The 17,051-nt window shown below is 37.4% G+C and overlaps 1 long non-coding RNA gene across 1 annotated transcript; it reads left to right on the top strand.

Moving 5' to 3' along the window:
• Positions 1-9,917: 9,917 nt before the first annotated feature.
• Positions 9,918-16,675, top strand: LOC125093975 (uncharacterized). The gene is made up of 2 exons (XR_007125407.1): positions 9,918-10,050; positions 16,503-16,675. It is a non-coding gene; the product is annotated as an uncharacterized LOC125093975 (long non-coding RNA).
• The last annotated feature ends 376 nt before the right edge of the window (positions 16,676-17,051 follow it).

Genomic DNA, 17,051 nt, shown 5'->3' with positions numbered 1-17,051 from the left:
AGGGAAGCGGCAGCACCTGGGAATGAGTTGCGAGACCAGCACTCTTACCTCCCTCCACCCTCCAGACCTGAGTAAGTTTCTGGGAGAGGGGCCCAGCAGTCTGTCTAGAACAGTCCTTCCAGATGATTCTGTCGTAGGCTAAACTTTGAGAGCCACTGACACATAACCGTAATTGTTTCCACAGCATAAATACCTATGAGCGCTCGTGTTTGCTCAAAGGATTTTTTTATGTTTTGGTTTATTGTTATTATTATTATTTTCACTAAACCTTATACTTTATTTAGATTGCATCAGTTCTTCCAATAAAACCCTTTTCTACTCCAGGATCCAGTACAAGATCCTATATTATGTTTAGTCATCATGTCTGCTTTGTCTCCTCAGTTCTGTAACATTTAGGCTTTCCTTGTTTCACAAGACCTTGGTTTTTTTTTTTTTTAAAGATTTTATTTGTTTATTTGAGAGAGAGAGAGACAGTGAGAGAGGGAACACAAGCAGGGAGAATGGGATAGGGAGAAGCAGACTCCCTGCTGAGCAGGGAGTCCATGTGGGACTGAATCCCAGGACCCTGGGATCATGACCTGAGCAGAAGGCAGAAGCTTAATGACTGAGTCACCCAGGAGCCCCCTAGACCTTGGTATTTTTGAAGGGTATTTGTGAAATATTTTGTTGAATGTCCCTCATTTGGGGTTTCCTCATGATTATTAGATTGGGGAACAATACCAGAGAAGTGAGGTACCCTTCTCATTGCATCTTATCAGAGGATATGTGATATCATCATGATTTATTACTGGTGATGTTAACCTTGACCACTTGGTTAAAGGTGTCTGCCAGATGTCTCCACTGTAAAGTTATTATTTTTCCTTTTCCATACTTCATTTTTTGCAAGCAAATCACACAGTCCAGTCAAGCACTAAAGGGAAGAGACATTAAGCTCTACCTCTCAAAGGAGATAGTACCTCCATAAATTCTTTGGAGTTGTTCTGTAAGAAAGATTTCCACTCCGCCATTGATTGATTGATTGACTGATTGATTTACATCAGTATGGATTTATGGACATTTGTTTTATTCTTTGGGTTATAATTCAATACAACATTTATTTATTTCCTACCTCATAGTATTCTAGCCTTGGCCAACTCTTTCAGAGTGGCTTCTCTGTTTTTCCAGCTTTACAGAGGTATAATTCACTGGTAAAATTGTAATATATTTAACATGTACCACACGATGATTTGATATGCATATACATAATGAAAGGATCCCTACCAAGTTAATGAACACATCTATCAGCTCACATACTAGCTTTTTTGGAGGAAGAGGTAAAGACACTTAAGATTTAATCTTTTAGCAAATTTCAATTATATAAATCAATATTATCAACTATAGTCACAATGCCATAAATTAGATCTTCAGACTTCATTCAACTTATAACTGAAAGTTTACTATTTTACCAGCCTCTTCCTATTCGCCCCCGGCAACCACCAGTCTACTCTCTGTTTCTATGAATTTGATTCTTTTTTTCCCCTAGATTCTACGTGTAAGTGATACCATGGAGTATTTTTCTTTCTCTGTCTGGTTCCTGTTTTTTGTTTATCCCTCCTTCCTTCTGGCACTACAAGGTGTCCCAGGGTTCTTATTTGGTATTTTCCACACCCAGCCCCTATAATCAATCATTTCTCTTGATTCCTTTAACTGGAGGATTGTATTCAGTAACCAAGATCCGGGGACAGGATGTGTTTGTTGCCACTAGGGTATTACTAATCTTAAACCTTCTCATGAGCAGAGCTAGGAAATACTTATACTTTTAAGGATTCCAATATATATATTGCAAAATTGTTCTCTAACTTTTTTTCTAGCTTATATCATACCACTAATGTATGATAGAGCAAGTTTTCCTCATGTTTTTAGAAAAGGATCATTATGATTTATTCTATTAAAACTTTACCAATTCAATAAATTTCAAAAAATGGTATATCCATGCAATTTTAATTTCTGGGTTAATTAAATATTTTCCACATATCCACTAGGCATTTTACTTTTTCCTTTCATAAATTTTCTCTGTGGCATTTGCTCATTCATTATTCTACTACTGGTCATTTACTAACTATGGTAAAAGAAACCATTTAAACTTAATGCTATTCAGATATTAAGGTAAGAGAAAATCAACATACTAATAGCCATGTCTAGCAAAACTCATGACTTAATTATATTTAGAGAATGAAAGAAAAGCTATTTAGTTATCATTTTGACCTGAAGCTTACCTGAAGAGACAATTGTTGGAACAAATTCCAGAGCAGAATAAAATATTGAGACATCTCAGGTTGACCTCCCATTGCACTGGTAGCTGACAGCAATCACTAGCATCCTATGAGTTTCTATGAAGTATGGACTGATTAAAAGTTCTTCTATGCTCTTGTAGAAAAAGTCATGATTTAGTTGTGCTTGTGGCCTGATTTATAAGGACTGGCAAGCTGCACGAACTCTTTCTTCTGAACTTATGTGGGGACCATGAATTTTGCTGTACCTGCAAAGGAATGTTAAGATGGAATTTGAAGTTTAGAAGTGTGGTATGGAAGATTATAATCAGGACATTTCATTTATATTATAGTTGCTTTAGAATAAGATATTCGAGAGTGGTTATATAATTTAACATGGGCTTGGGGAAAAGAAGATAATGGGCATTTGAGGTACAAGACTAGGTCTGTTGCCTTGAATAGTATCATAAGGCCCTCAAACCCTCAAAAACCTGGCAATACCTTCCCTCTCATTTACTTCATCCACCATTCTTTGCTCCAATCATACAGAGGTAATTGCTATCCTTTGACCTTGCCAGGGAAACACAAGGACATTTGCACACATTGTTTTCTCTGGGTAGACCATTCTTTCTCCACATATCCACATGGCTCCCACCATCTGCTCTTACAAGTCTGCTCAGATGTTACCTTCTCAATAAGAACACCCTGACTGTGGTGTTACAATGACAATCCCTCACTCTTAAATCTCTTTATTAAGATAATGCTAGCAGCTATAACAGATAAAATCCCAATGCTCCAATGGTTTACAACAATGGAAGTTTTTTTTCACTCAAATTCCAAATAGATTGATGGGACAGATGGTGGCTCTTTCCAACACAGTCATTCAGGGACTCATGCTGATGGAGGCTCTGCTATCATTAGCATGTCAATTCTAAGCATGTCCCAGAATCAATAAAGAAAAAGATAGCGAAAGCAAGAGACTTTGATATGTCAAGAGAACTCACTCAGCATCATTCTACCCCCACTTCATTGGCCCAAACTCAGTCACATGATTATATGTAAAACTATAAGAGAGACTGAGAGATGTGATATAGCTATGTGCACAGGAGGAAAAGCAAAAAGGTTTAACAACTAACAGTCTCTTCCACACACATAGTAGGCACTTATTAAATATTTGTTTGCAGACTAGATAAATAAACACATTAATGCTGTGGGTAATCCATTCATGTTAAGAGGGGTGTGAGGGATTCAGTGAATGATAAACACGATGTCTGATGGTTTCAAGGGTTTTGTATTTAAGTGGGGACATATGTGCTCATTTAAAAAATTATCATGCAAGGCAATAGATAAGGAACAAATAGCAGTTATAAACAGGACTTCAGGAACTCAGAGGAAGGACCCAGCTCTGAGTACTGAAATGGTCATGAAAATTTTTGAAGGAGGTAGTACTCTCTCAATTTGGGTCTTTAAAGAAGGGTTAGGGTTTTAGTAAGTGGAAAAAAAGGAAAGAATAAATCAGATGGGAGAACACGAAGAACAAGGATGAAGACACAGGAAAACTTGGGGTAGGCCTACTTATGTATTTCAGAAGATGAAGTGTATCAATCAAGATAGGCTACATTATCTTATAGTAAAACATCATGGACATCTCAGAGCTTTAGCACAACAAAGGTTTGTTTCTAGCTCATTTTACATGTCACTGAAAGTCAGCTGGGACCTCCATTCTATTCTCCAGTGTGTGCTTTGGGGCCCAGGTTGATAGATTAGTTGCTATGGAGAACACTGTCAGTAACTGTGGCTAAAGAAAACACAGAGCTCTGGAGGAAGGTCTTACCTTACCAGTTAAACTCTTCTACTTGAAAGTGACATATGTCACTTCCACTTAAACTCACCAGCTAGAAACAGTCATATGACATATTCCCAAATGGGAAGAATTTGAATAATTGGTGAACAACACTGAAGACCATCACAAAGGGCAGTGGAGAATGAAGTTAGACTAAAGGTACCGGCACTGTCTTCAGTCTGTACCAACAGCACACCTGGAAATTAATTCAAACTGCAAAATCCTGGCAGACTCCGAAACTCGCCTCTTCACCCAGACTCGCTTTTAAATTCTCTGCTTATGGGCCTGCTCACGGCAAGTCTCCAATCAGATATTTATGGTTGCTTTATTTATCAATTTATTATTCAACACACATTTGAGCCCCATCAGGCTAGGTGCTGGGGACACGGAGGTGAATGAAGCAGTGATGGTCCGTGGCTTGACTGAATGTGATAAGCTGCAGAGATTGCAAAAACAGAACTGATCACACACACACACACACACACACACACAAATCCAAGAAACATCAGAGGCATGGTCTCATTGCTTACCTGCGCATGGTGTCCACAGGAGGTGAAACGTCGTCTATCAGGCATGGAAGGGCCTTACTTACTCCTTCCACCTTCGCTGAGGCTCTGAGCACGATGCTAGGCACACAGCAGCAGCAGTTCCCTCTTACCTGCAGTTTTGATTTTGCTCTCAGTGGTTTCAGTTACCCACAGTCAACTGTGGTCCCAGAAGAGTGGCTCCTCCTTCTGACCAATCAGAAGTCAGAGAACGTGGGTGGTCGCCTAATGCTACGTCACAGCGCTCACGTCACAACGCCCACCCACGTCGCAGCGCCCACGTCACAGAGCCCAAGTCAGTGTCCACGTTGCAGCGCCCAATCAGTCACCTCACTTGTCTTTACCAGGTGGCTATTTTATCCTCCCACAGCATCGCAGCAAGAAAAGTAAGTACCCTGCACGGAAGGTATTTTGAGAGAAAGACCATGTTCACATACTTTTATTCAGCCTATTGTTATAATTGTTCTATTTTATTACTTATTATTGTTAATTTCTTACTGTGCCTAATTTGTAAACTAAACTTTAGCGTTTAAGTATGTAAGTATAGGAAAAACCAGGATATATAGGATTTTGTACTATCTGCGGTTTCAGGCATCCGCTGGGGGTCTCAGAACACATCCTCTGTGGATAAGGGAGTTTGCTGTAGATGCTGTACTGCTGTTCCCTCCTGCAGTCAATTCTCTTACCACTCTCTTTCCCTTAATCTCCACTTCTGTCCTTCTCTTTACTGGCAGTGACAGAACCACCCCAAATTAAATTCTTTTTTGTGAAAAGTACTAACTCTATTCATAAAAGAGCTGGCAAAGGATATTGTTTCAGCTTTTTCATTTCTTAAGTAAGCAGAGTGATGAATTTACCTAGCAAAGAAAGTGCCAAAGATAAATTTTGTGGATAATAAAAGTTCTTAACAAAGGCAGGTGGATTGATTTGAGTTCTGCCAGACACAGGTCTCCTGCTGACCTGCCCTCATTCTACAACTCAGCACAGAGTGAGCCATTTATGCAGTATTTGAAAAGTGCTTTAAAAAAAAAAAATCATGACTGGGATTTAGAAAGCAAGCATGCATGGAAAGAAAAAAAAAAAAAAAACTTAAGCCTTATCTTTACTTAAAAAAAAAAATGCTAGATTTAGCTTTTTAAAAAAATTTGTGAGAAATCTAGACCTGGCACACAGTAGACTATATTATTTGCTGCTCTGGATTTATTTTTCCCATAAGAAATATTCTGACGTGGGGCACCTGGGTGGCTCAGTGGGTTAAAGCCTCTGCCTTTGGCTCAGGTCATGATCCCAGGGTCCTGGGATCAAGCCCCATATCGGGAGCCTGCTTCCTCCTCTCTCTTTGCCTGCCTCTCTGCCTACTTGTGATCTCTGTCTGTCAAGTAAATAAATAAAATCTTAAAAAAAAAAAAAGAAAGAAAGATAGAAACTCTTTCCTAAAAAAAAAAAAAATATATATATATATATATATATATATACACATACATATTCTGACTTCCTAGCTGATATTGTCTATACACACACACACACACACACATGCACGTGTGTGCATATTTTTCAAATGGCTTTTTGGAATATTTGAAAAAGAACTAAGATATAATTATGAAAAACATTATATAGTCACCTGCCCAATAATTGGTAAGTACCATATTGTAGTAAAATCTTTTGAAGTCTAATCTTATAAAATTTACATTTTAAATTTTAGCCCCAGACATTTAGAAAATTACAGGCAACTTCATAATTTTCCAAGATTCAAATCATTTCCAGGTAATGCTATGAGTCAGCAACCTTAAGACTATCATACTAGAGTACCAGAATATATATACACATGTGTATATATATAATATATATAGACGTTAATATTGCTCTAATATTAGGTACGGATTCTCCACTATAAGGAGCTAAACAAAGAAAAACAATTATTCTAAAGAATATAAAAATGCGCAACTTCCTAAATGAAGTCAGTTTTGTCCGGCTTATTCCACATGGCTATATTTTAAAAAAATAAATCATAGCATAAACAAACAATCAGGCATAAATCAACCCTTTTGCTTCAGTTTTTTAGGAACTTGGGTCATTTAGGGAATATACATGTATCTCTGAAAAGCCTATAACAAGATCATCTGAAATACCCTCCCTCTCAGGGGAGGATTTTTGCTCTTTCTTATTCACCCTGGTTATCTCAACTTTCTTTCCATTAAGTTTTCTGAGCACTGAAGACTAGAAGTTGAATCGTCTAAGAGCTGACATTTTGGGGAGTAAGAGCAATGGGAGAAAAGATGGACTAGTTCAGGGCTATAATGAACCCTAGGCTGAATACAGAGACAGGAAAACAGAGGAAGAGCTCAGTGATGGAAAATGATGGCTTCGGAGGGGCGCCTGGGTGGCTCAGTGGGTTAAAGCCTCTGCCTTCAGCTCAGGTCATGATCTCAGGGTCCTGGGATCAAGCCTCGCATCAGGCTCTCTGCTCAGCAGGGAGCCTGCTTCCTCCTCTCTCTCTCTGCCTGCCTCTCTACCTACTTGTGATCTCTCTCTGTGTGTCAAATAAATTTAAAAAAAAAGTGGCATCAGGGAGGATTTGGTGAAGTCCAACTACTATTGTAGTGAGGGCATGTTAAAGTTATGAGAAAGGGCACAGGTTGTATTAAGAAGTGAATATCAATGAACAGTTTAAGAGGTAAGGAGATAGGTGCCTGGTTGCCTCAGTCTGTTAAGCATCTGACTCTTGGTTTCAGCTCAGGTCAACATCTCATGGGTTGTGGGATCAAGCCCCTGTTGGGCACCATGCTCAGCAGGGAGTCTGCTTGAGATTCTCTCCCTCTGCCCCTCCCCCACTTACACACGTGTGTGTGCTCTCTCTCTAATACAAATAAATAATCTTTGCAAGGGAAAAAAAAGAGGTAATGTGAGCTGGACTGTGGCCCTGAGCACAAATAACAAGGCACAAGAGAGAGAGAGAAGATCCTTGGCAATGAGGAGTCTGAATGTTCTGTGTCATCAGCATAGTTGTTAAAAAAAAAAAAAACAAACAAAAAGGAGTTGCTATAGAAAGCAAAACCGCACCTGTGGACCAGGTGTGGCATTACTCATTGGACAAAGAGGATGTATTTGGATAGTGCAAGCAATGAAGATGGGAAGCAAACCCCAGAGCCAGCAGCTGATGCTTCTGAGCATTTTCTCAAGCACATTTCAAACCATAATAATAGCATTTATTGAGGACTTGCCATAGCCAGACACTCTACTAAGAGCTTTATGTTCACATTCTCACTTACTATTGCCAACAACCTAAAGCCATTATTTTCCCCAAGTTTATAGACTAGGAAAGGGAGTGAAGAAGGATGAATTTGCTCATGTAAACATTAAATTTGTGGAGCCCCTGTTGAATCCAGGCCACCTAGTTCAGATTCCATAGTCCTAACCACTAAACAATATGGTCACTCTGGAACCCCACCCAGGTGAGGCTAATGACCCTGCGTGGGAAGACTTTGTCTGGAACTACAGCTACCCAACCACTTGATTAAGACTAGCTTGGTAGATTTCAGAGGAGGGTCCTTAAAGGTAAGACATAAACAGAGACGAAAACTACATTATGGCAAGCAGGTAGAGGGACGGGAAGATCTATTTCCCATACCCCCAGCCAGACACCTTTGTTAGATCTGCAAGAGTGCACTGGTGGGAAAGAACACCATTTTGACCAAGGAGATTCTGTAGTGGCCGTGTGTTTGCTGATTTGGCCATTCTGAGACTAGTCATCAGGCGGTATCTGCAGCCCATAAAGAAAGAATAGATATGGTGAGGAGGATTCCCCATGCTGCAACATGCTCAAGCCCAAGCTAGTTCAGACTATTGAAGTAGATGATATTTGCTGCCTTACGTTATTTCCAAATGGCTGCAGAAACTGCTGAGAACCCTAACTCTACAGTCTAAGAGAAAACTTTGGAAGGATCATAAATAGGAACTCTGTAACTACTTTGTCCTTAGTCAATAGATTCACTTGGGAAAATTCTTTTTTGTTGTTGTCAAGTTAAAAGTAAGAGTAAATTTCAGCCAGCGGCCAGTGTGGAATCCTCATGTTTCTTATATCTAAATGAAGCAAAGTTGGTATCTGGAATAGCCTGTAGGAAACCCAAGGAAAAGGAATCCAGAAACTCTTCATTAGCCCCCTTCCCTTTAGCAGAGCAAGTGTCAATTCCCAAACCAGGGACAAAGTATGGTTTTGATGAAGTGAGTGAAGCCATGAGAAGATAAGGGTGTTAGGAGGAACTGTATACACAAAAGATGCCCCCAGATCAGGAAAAAAACAGGTTATAATATCTATAAAGACAGTATTGTTAGAAGGTCTGTGAAAAGGTTAGAGTAGATGAAGCCAGGATAAAAGTTGGAAATGAGTACAGGTATGGAGAGAAAGTTCTAGAAATAGGGATGTGTTGCCTGGGAACAGGAGGATTTGGCACGGAGAAATCAAACCAACAGCACAAGGTATACTTTTTTAGAGGGCCTGAGAGCATATTACCAGACTAAGTGGTTTCAAGTCCCTGCTTTTTATATGCTTTTGTACCTATATACCAGTTCATGCCTCTATTTTTCCCCCCAAAATTGCTATCCACTATAAACAAGTAAAAAATTATAGTTCAGCAAAAAGAAAAGAAAACAACAACCATAATTAGCTCTGTGGAAATATTATTAATCTTTGAAATATTCATCCAGATTTTTCATATATGTATTTATATTTTCAAAAACAGATCATATTGTACATAATGGACTATAAATTGCTTTTCTCCCTTGGCATTATATTGTGCCAAAACATTCAGGAAAAGATAATTCTTATGTTACAACTATTCCATAGCATAGAAATTGATGGACAAGTTCCCAACTATAGACCAATGTTACCAACCAACACTATGATACAAAATACTGAAGTATTTGCAAATTAAATCTAGTAATATACCATGACAAGTAGGACTTGCTGAAGAATATAAGAACTTTCCAGCATTGGAAAGTTAATCCACATAATTCACTAGATCAAATATTAAAGGAGAAAGGCATGATCATCTCAATGATAGATGTCACCAATTCCCAATAAAAACATAAATAATTAATGAAACCACTAGTCACTAGGAACAGAAAGAAAATCCTATAGCCTGAGTGTGGGTATCTAGGAGAAACATTAGACTTAATGGTAAAATATTAGAAGCATTCACAGTTAAGTTAGAGAGAGAAAAAGAGAGAGGAGTATCCTGTATCAATGCTACATTCTAACATTTTCTTCCTTTCTTTAAGGATCTAACTAATGCAAAACACACAAGAAATAAGAGGAATGAATATTCAAAAAGAAGAGACAGGACTGTCACCATTTGCTGACAAGGATGTATAAGAGAAGAATCACTCCCCACCTCCAAGGAAAAGATTAGAAAAGGTAAAATATGTCAACAAGTAGCTTATACATAAGATCAACCTACAAAATCAATTGCTTTTCTAAACACTGTCAAAAATTTTAAAAATGAAAAAAATCATGGTTAAATAGCAACCAGTACTATGAACTACCTAGTAATAAATGTAATAATGAATGTGTAGATGTTTATGAGAAAAATTTTTCAAAATATAAGACTTAAGTGATTTTAAAGATATAACATGTTCTCGTATTGGAAGACTCATTATAAAGATCCTTTTCCTTTTTGAAATTAAGCTGTGAAGTTAATATTTAATAAGGGTAACATTTTAAAAATATATGATATGCTTTTTTATTCATCCAGAGGCCTCCATTGATTTGGGAAAAAAATAGAATTTAAGGTAGTATATAAAGGGAAAGAAAGAGGCAATATTCAGATTTTTACTTCAAAAATATAATTTTTTTGAAAATATAATTTTTTTCTTTAAATTTTTTATTTCAATTCAATTTAATTAACATGTACCGTACTATTAGTTTCAGAGGTACAATTGTAGTGATTCATCAGTTGCCAGCAACACACAGTGCTCATTACTTCAGGTGCCCTCCTTAATGCCCATCACCCAATTACTGTTTCCACAGCAAAGAATTTGTCTTGAAAGTCAAGGTTTGGAGGTGCCTGGGTGGCTCAGTCAGGTAAGCATCTCCCTTTGGCTCATGTCATGATCCCAGAGCCCTGGGATCAAGCCCTGCCTCAGGCTCTCTGCTCAGTTGCTCTCTCTCAGCACCTACTTGTGCTTTCTCTCTCTCTCTCTGTCAAATAAATAAATAAAATCTTAAAAAGAAAAGAAGGTTAAGGTTTGTTGAGTGAGGAAAACAGTTTCTAGTTTTACAATCTCTCCTTTACATTTCAAGAGCTAAATGACTGACCCAGATCATGGGGCTTACTATTATCACAGTGTAGGCAGAATGTAACATGCCAGGTAAGAAAGGTTCCCAAAGATGGAAAGAAAAATCATAGATCACTCCTCCTTCGTATGAAGAAGAAAGATTTAGAAGAAAAGTACCCAACATGGAGATGTTGTCTGGAGTCTCTCCCTCTCTCTCTTTTTAAGATTTTTTTTTATTCATTTGAGAGAGGGAGCACAAATAGGGGGAGAGGCAGAGGGAGAGGGAGAAGCAGACTCCCTGTGAGCAGGGAGTCAGACACGGGACTCAATCCCAGGACCCTGTGATCATGACCTGAACTGAAGGCAGACACTTAACCATCTGAGCCACCCAGGCAACCCTGCTGTCTAGACTCTTAAAAGGACCTAAGTATCATAACAATATTACAAAGAAAAAGGAAAAAATTGACATGTGTCAATAAGAAAGTAGGAAAAATATACTTACATAATATATAAATAGACTTTAAAAGAATGAGAAAAACAAATCAATCAATACAATCGCATTCAGCTCAAAAATTATACCATGAACCTGTTTTTGTGCCAGGAAATATATGTCTACAACATCATTTCCAATACCTGCATACTTTATATTATATAAACATGCCATACATACTTTTCTGTTGCTAGATACATAGCTTGTCTTATAACTCTTATAACAAACAATTTTTAACCTAAATAATCATGGTACATTTTCTCGTGTTTCTTGTGCAATAAGTTCCTTAGGACAAACTGGTAGAACTAGAATTATTGAGACAAAATGCTAGCAAAATATTAAGACTTTTGATATATATTGACCGGTGTCTCTCCACAATGGTTCTGTCAGCTATGCGATCAGCTTTGGGGCTGGGGTTTTAAACAAAGAAAGGAGAGTTAGGTAAACTTGATTGGAATAATAACTAGAAAAATAGCTCCAAAAGGGTAAGGACAGATCCAGACATTCCTGATTAATTTTGTTGGTAGGTCTTCTACATAAAGTTTTTTTTCCATCTCATGTTTAGGTCTTTCATCCATTTTGAATTTATTTTTGTGTATGGTATAAGAAAGTGGTCCACCTTTATTCTACTGCGTGCTGCTGTCCAGCTTTCCCAACACCATCTGTTGAAGACACTTTTTTCCATTGGATATTTTTTTCCTGCTTTGTCAAAGATTAGTCAACCGTATAGCTGCGGGTCCATTTCTGGGTTTTCTATTCTGTTCCATTGATCTATGTGTTTGTTTTTGTACCAGTACCATACTGTCTTGATGATTACAGCTTTGTAATATACCTTGAAGTCAGGAATTGTGATGCTGCCACCATCACAGTCTTTTGTAGTTCCATACAAATTTTAGGATTGTTTTAGCTCTGTGAAAAATGCTGGTGGTATTTTAGGACTGAATTAAAAGTGTGATTGCTTTGAGTAGTATGGACATTTTAACAATATTTGTTCTTCCAACCCAAGAGCATGGAATGTTTTTCCATTTCTTTGTGTCTTCCTCAATTTCTTTCATAAGTGTCCTATAGTTTTCAGAGTAGATATCTTTTACTTCTTTGTTTAGGTATATTCCTAAGTATCTTGTTTTTTGTGTGCAGTTGTAAATGGGATCAATTCCTTGATTTCTTTTTCTGCTGCTTCATTACTTGTGTATAGAAATGCAACAGATTTCTGTATGTTGATTTTATATCCTGCCGCTTTGCTGAATTCATATAACAGTTCCAGTAATTTTTTCTGGAGTCGTTCAGGTTTTCTACATAGAGTATCATGTCATCTGCAAATAGTGAAAGTTTGACTTCTTTCTTGCCTATTTGGATGTGTTTTATTTCTTTTTGTTTTTGATTGTTGCGGTTAGGACTTCCAGTACTATGTGAAATAGCAATGGTGAGAGTGGACCTTCCTGTCTTGCTCCTGGCTGTACAGGAAAAGCTCTGTTTTTCCCCAATGAGGACGATATTAGCTGTGGGTCTTTCATATATGGCCTTTCTGATGTTGAGGTATGTTCCCTTTATCCCTGTTTTGTTGAGGGTCATTTTTTATTTCATTTTTTAAGGAATTTATTTATTTATTAGAGAGAAAGAGATCATGTGAGTTGGGCGGGGAGAGAATCTCAAGCAGACTGACTCTGTGCTGATCACGCAGAGCCCAATGTGGGGCTCACTCTCACCACCCAGAGATCATGACCTGAGCTGAAATCAAGAGTTGGACACTCAGTTGCCTGAGTTAGTCAGGAGCCCCAAGGGTCATTTTTAAAATATAAAGTAAGAATAATACCTTTGGTTGTTGTAGAGGTAAAATCACATATGTGAAAGGACCTGGCACAGTGCCTGACACCAAGGACATTAAAGTTTTATTTCATTTTCCTTCCTAGAGAGCAAAAAGATAAATGAGTTTTATTCAAGTAAAATTAACTACTTTATTTGTTGGACACGACACATGAGAGAAAATGTGTTGAATGAAACCCAGAATGGGACTGGAGTTCTGGAGACACTTTGCAGTGATACTACATCTCTGTCACTAACTTTTTAAAATGATTTTTAGCAAATTTCCAGCTCTTTCTGAAATGCATTGTTTTTACCTATAATGAGGAAATGTGTTCTGAATCAAAGGTCTAGACCTAAGGCTAATTTTGTATGTACGTACATTTTTTCCAGAATTGAGGTCCAAAGCTGTCAACAAAATATCTAAGAGATCTGTGTGCAGTAATAGATAGTGATATTCTAGAATCCAGATGGTCTCTAAAATTCCATCTGTATCTAATAGTCTCACTCTGATCAAACTCGATAATTGACTGTTCCTTTTGGTTCAGTATTATTCATTGATATGTTATGAAGCAGTGTAATATTTTAGTAGTGATTTTCCAGCCAGATATGTAGGTTCTTTCTTGGCCTCCATGCCTCCCTGCAGTTTTCTCACAGCCACTGGGAAAATTGTATGGCCCCAGCATTGCTACACCACAGGTTCTGATTACCTGAGTGGTTTCCTAGACTTACTATCTTCCTCATTCTACTTGGTTCATTTTTTTAAAGAAAATGTTCTCTCTGTAGGCTAATTCACCAGAGAACAAATTTAATTAATAGGTGGCAACATATTGCAACTCTCGGTGCCAAGATACATGATTAAGAAGAGAGCCTGTTGGCTTCCAGATCTTCTGGTTGTTTTTATTTCAAGCTTCTTAAAATACACAAGATCATATTGAGAACAATGTCAGATTATAACTTCACCATGATAAATAGGAATATCTGTGAATACTAAAAAGTAAACTGAAGAAAAAAATACTACATGAAAATGATTGTTAGTAAGCAATACATTTATTTGCAATGAAAATTATAGTGTTAGATGACTGCATCATGGAGCTCAGAGAAGTAAAATATTTATTCTGTTAATATTTATCAAGAGTCAACAATGTTCTATGCAATGGATGTAAAGGATAGAATGTTGAACTCGAATCCTCCCTCCAGGAAAATAATTTATCAGGACATGCAAGAATATATATTTGCAAATAACTATAATGCAAGGTTATAATATAAGTGTTTTGTTCCAACCCAATATGTGTAGATAAACTGCCAAAGCTGTCAGTGGTCCGAAAGGAAACTTTAGAATGGGGGAAAGAAAGATCTCATAGAGAAGTTAGCCATCAATGTGAATTTTGATTCATAGGTTGGGTTTGGACACATGAAATATTGGTATAGACATTCAAACAGAGGCAATGGAATGGACAAAGCAAGGAGAGAAATCTGAGGACTTTGAGAACTCTTCAGGACATGCATTTTAAGCTCTCAGTAATATTTCTTAATTTCTTGAAGCTAGGATACATAAATGGGAGTACTAAGAAACATGATAAGAGAGCAAGCCTGTGACTAAATTGGAGAGGACCTTGAATAAAAACTAAAGTTTATATTTCATCTATAGGCTCTGAGGAACCATGGAGGATTTTTAAATAGGGAATGATATGATCTGAGTTTACATTAGGAAGATTAATTTTTGGCAATATATATTGTGGAAACTAGTTGAGGGAACAAGAAACTAAGCAAAGATAATGATGTCAGTTAACCAAAGAGGGAGAGGAGAAGGAAAGGAACTATGATGCTCAAATGAGTAATTTTTAAAAAAATTAATTTTAAAAAAATTTTAAAAAAAGTAATTTTAAAAAAAATTTTAAAAATGTAACAATATGGAGGATCTAGAGGAAGTGGAGGGGGGAAGATGCCACACATCTGAGTCTGAGAGGATTTTGGAGCTACAGAAACAGGACACTCAAAATCAGTAAAGAGAATAGGACGGGATGGTTGGAAAACTATACAAACTAAGGAATAGAGGTGAAAAAGACTGAAAAAAGTTCCCAGAGACTCAGTGACTTTGTGACAATAATCATATGTTATTGGAGTCCAAAAAAGAGATGAAGAAAGAAAAAAATTTTTGAAAAAATAATGGCCAAGAAATTGTAAAGTTTTTTATAAACTATAAACCAGCAGCTCCAAGAAGTTCTACAAACCCCAACGAAGATAATCACATCAATATTCAAGTCACTAGAATAGGAGCTAAAGATTAAATATTTACAACAGCCAGACAAAAGAAGAGACAAATAAGGGAAATTTGCAGACTGCTGGTCAGAAATAATACAAGCTAGAAAAATGGAACAACATTTTTAAAACATTGAAAGAGCAAAGTTATTCATCTAGAACTCTAGCCTCCAAAAATGAAGGTGAATTATCACATTGTGCCTATTAAATCTGTAAGTGTGGCCAAGTGCAGGCCAAGTGTGGACACATATCTCCACTGGGGTGGGAGGATAGATAGGGGTACATGAATGGGATGGTGGGAGTGCTAGAGGTAAAGAGAAACATATCAAAATAAGCAAACAAAAAAACCCCAACTTGATTAAAGGAACAATGGCTAACAAAGAACTAAGTGTAGCCCAGAATAGAATCTCAATCAGAAAGAGATGATTCTCAGAGTAAGAATAATGCCTTTATGAGAGTGAAGGTCAATTACCAAGGAAAGGAAATCCTCATGTATTTAGGGTACAATGCAGAAGGCTCAGGGGCTATTGACAGGTGTTTTTCCTTAAGATTATCTAGTTTAATCACTTTAAATAACAGGGGATACAGTGACTTTTTCTTTTTAAAAAGATCATAAAAAATTGGATTTATAAATATTTAGAAAATCATTTTTAAATTTATGAAGTTTGCTATGGGTTGGCCCAAGGTCTAACACCATCTGAGGCTGATCACAGGGAGTCATATTTGCTTTCTCTATTATTTTCATCAGTTGATAATTGCTTTTTCTTTCTTTAATGCTCCATATTTCTTTTTGAAAACTTGAATAGCTCTTGAATCTCCAGATTACTACTGGAAAACATAAATTCCAGAAGCAAATGCCCTGACATTTCATTCTAGCAGTGATATTACCAAAAGTCTCTCTTGAGGCAACCTGTTCTAAACAGGGTGGAGGTAGCCTTGGAAAGACTTGTCACATGATAATTCATTATGTTCCTCATGATTTGCAAAGCAGAGAAAAGGGAGTGGCCTCAGTCACTAAGAATTTCCATTTGTTCCTCCAGGAGTCTGGGAGAGCTCCACGGGACCTCAGAAGATGCCGCCCACCGCAGACAAGACTTCAGAACCATTTGCCATTTCCACCTGAGAGCATCCTCTCTGCTCTCAAATCACTCCCCTTCTTTCTCATATCTTAAGTTTTCACCATAAAATATAGTTCTTCCCTTTTGCTTACTAACCTGAAATCCTGTCAATGATTTTTCTGAAACACCTCTTGAACCTGTCACTTTTTTCTGCCCCCATGGCCGCAGCTAGTCTTCCTAATTCTGGCATATCTTTTTAAAACCCATTTTCCCATCTTGCTATGTCAGTGATTTTAGTCTAAAACTTAGCACTCCTACCCAAAAAAATGTATTTTCTCTGGGATAAATTCCAGGACCTTTTACATAGTGCTCTAGGTCCTTACCATGTGGCCAAATCCAGTCTCAGTCTTCTCTTAAGTATCATTACCTGATCTTGCCCACAGACGTCAACACAGAAAAGCTCCAGATAAGTAATTCATAAATTTTAGTTGACAAAATATCAAACTCTGCTGCATTACAGATGTCCTAACA

This window comes from Lutra lutra, chromosome 2 (assembly GCF_902655055.1).
Source record: "Lutra lutra chromosome 2, mLutLut1.2, whole genome shotgun sequence".
Taxonomy (NCBI): Eukaryota; Metazoa; Chordata; class Mammalia; order Carnivora; family Mustelidae; genus Lutra; species Lutra lutra.
This window is presented reverse-complemented; position numbering and strand designations above follow the sequence as displayed.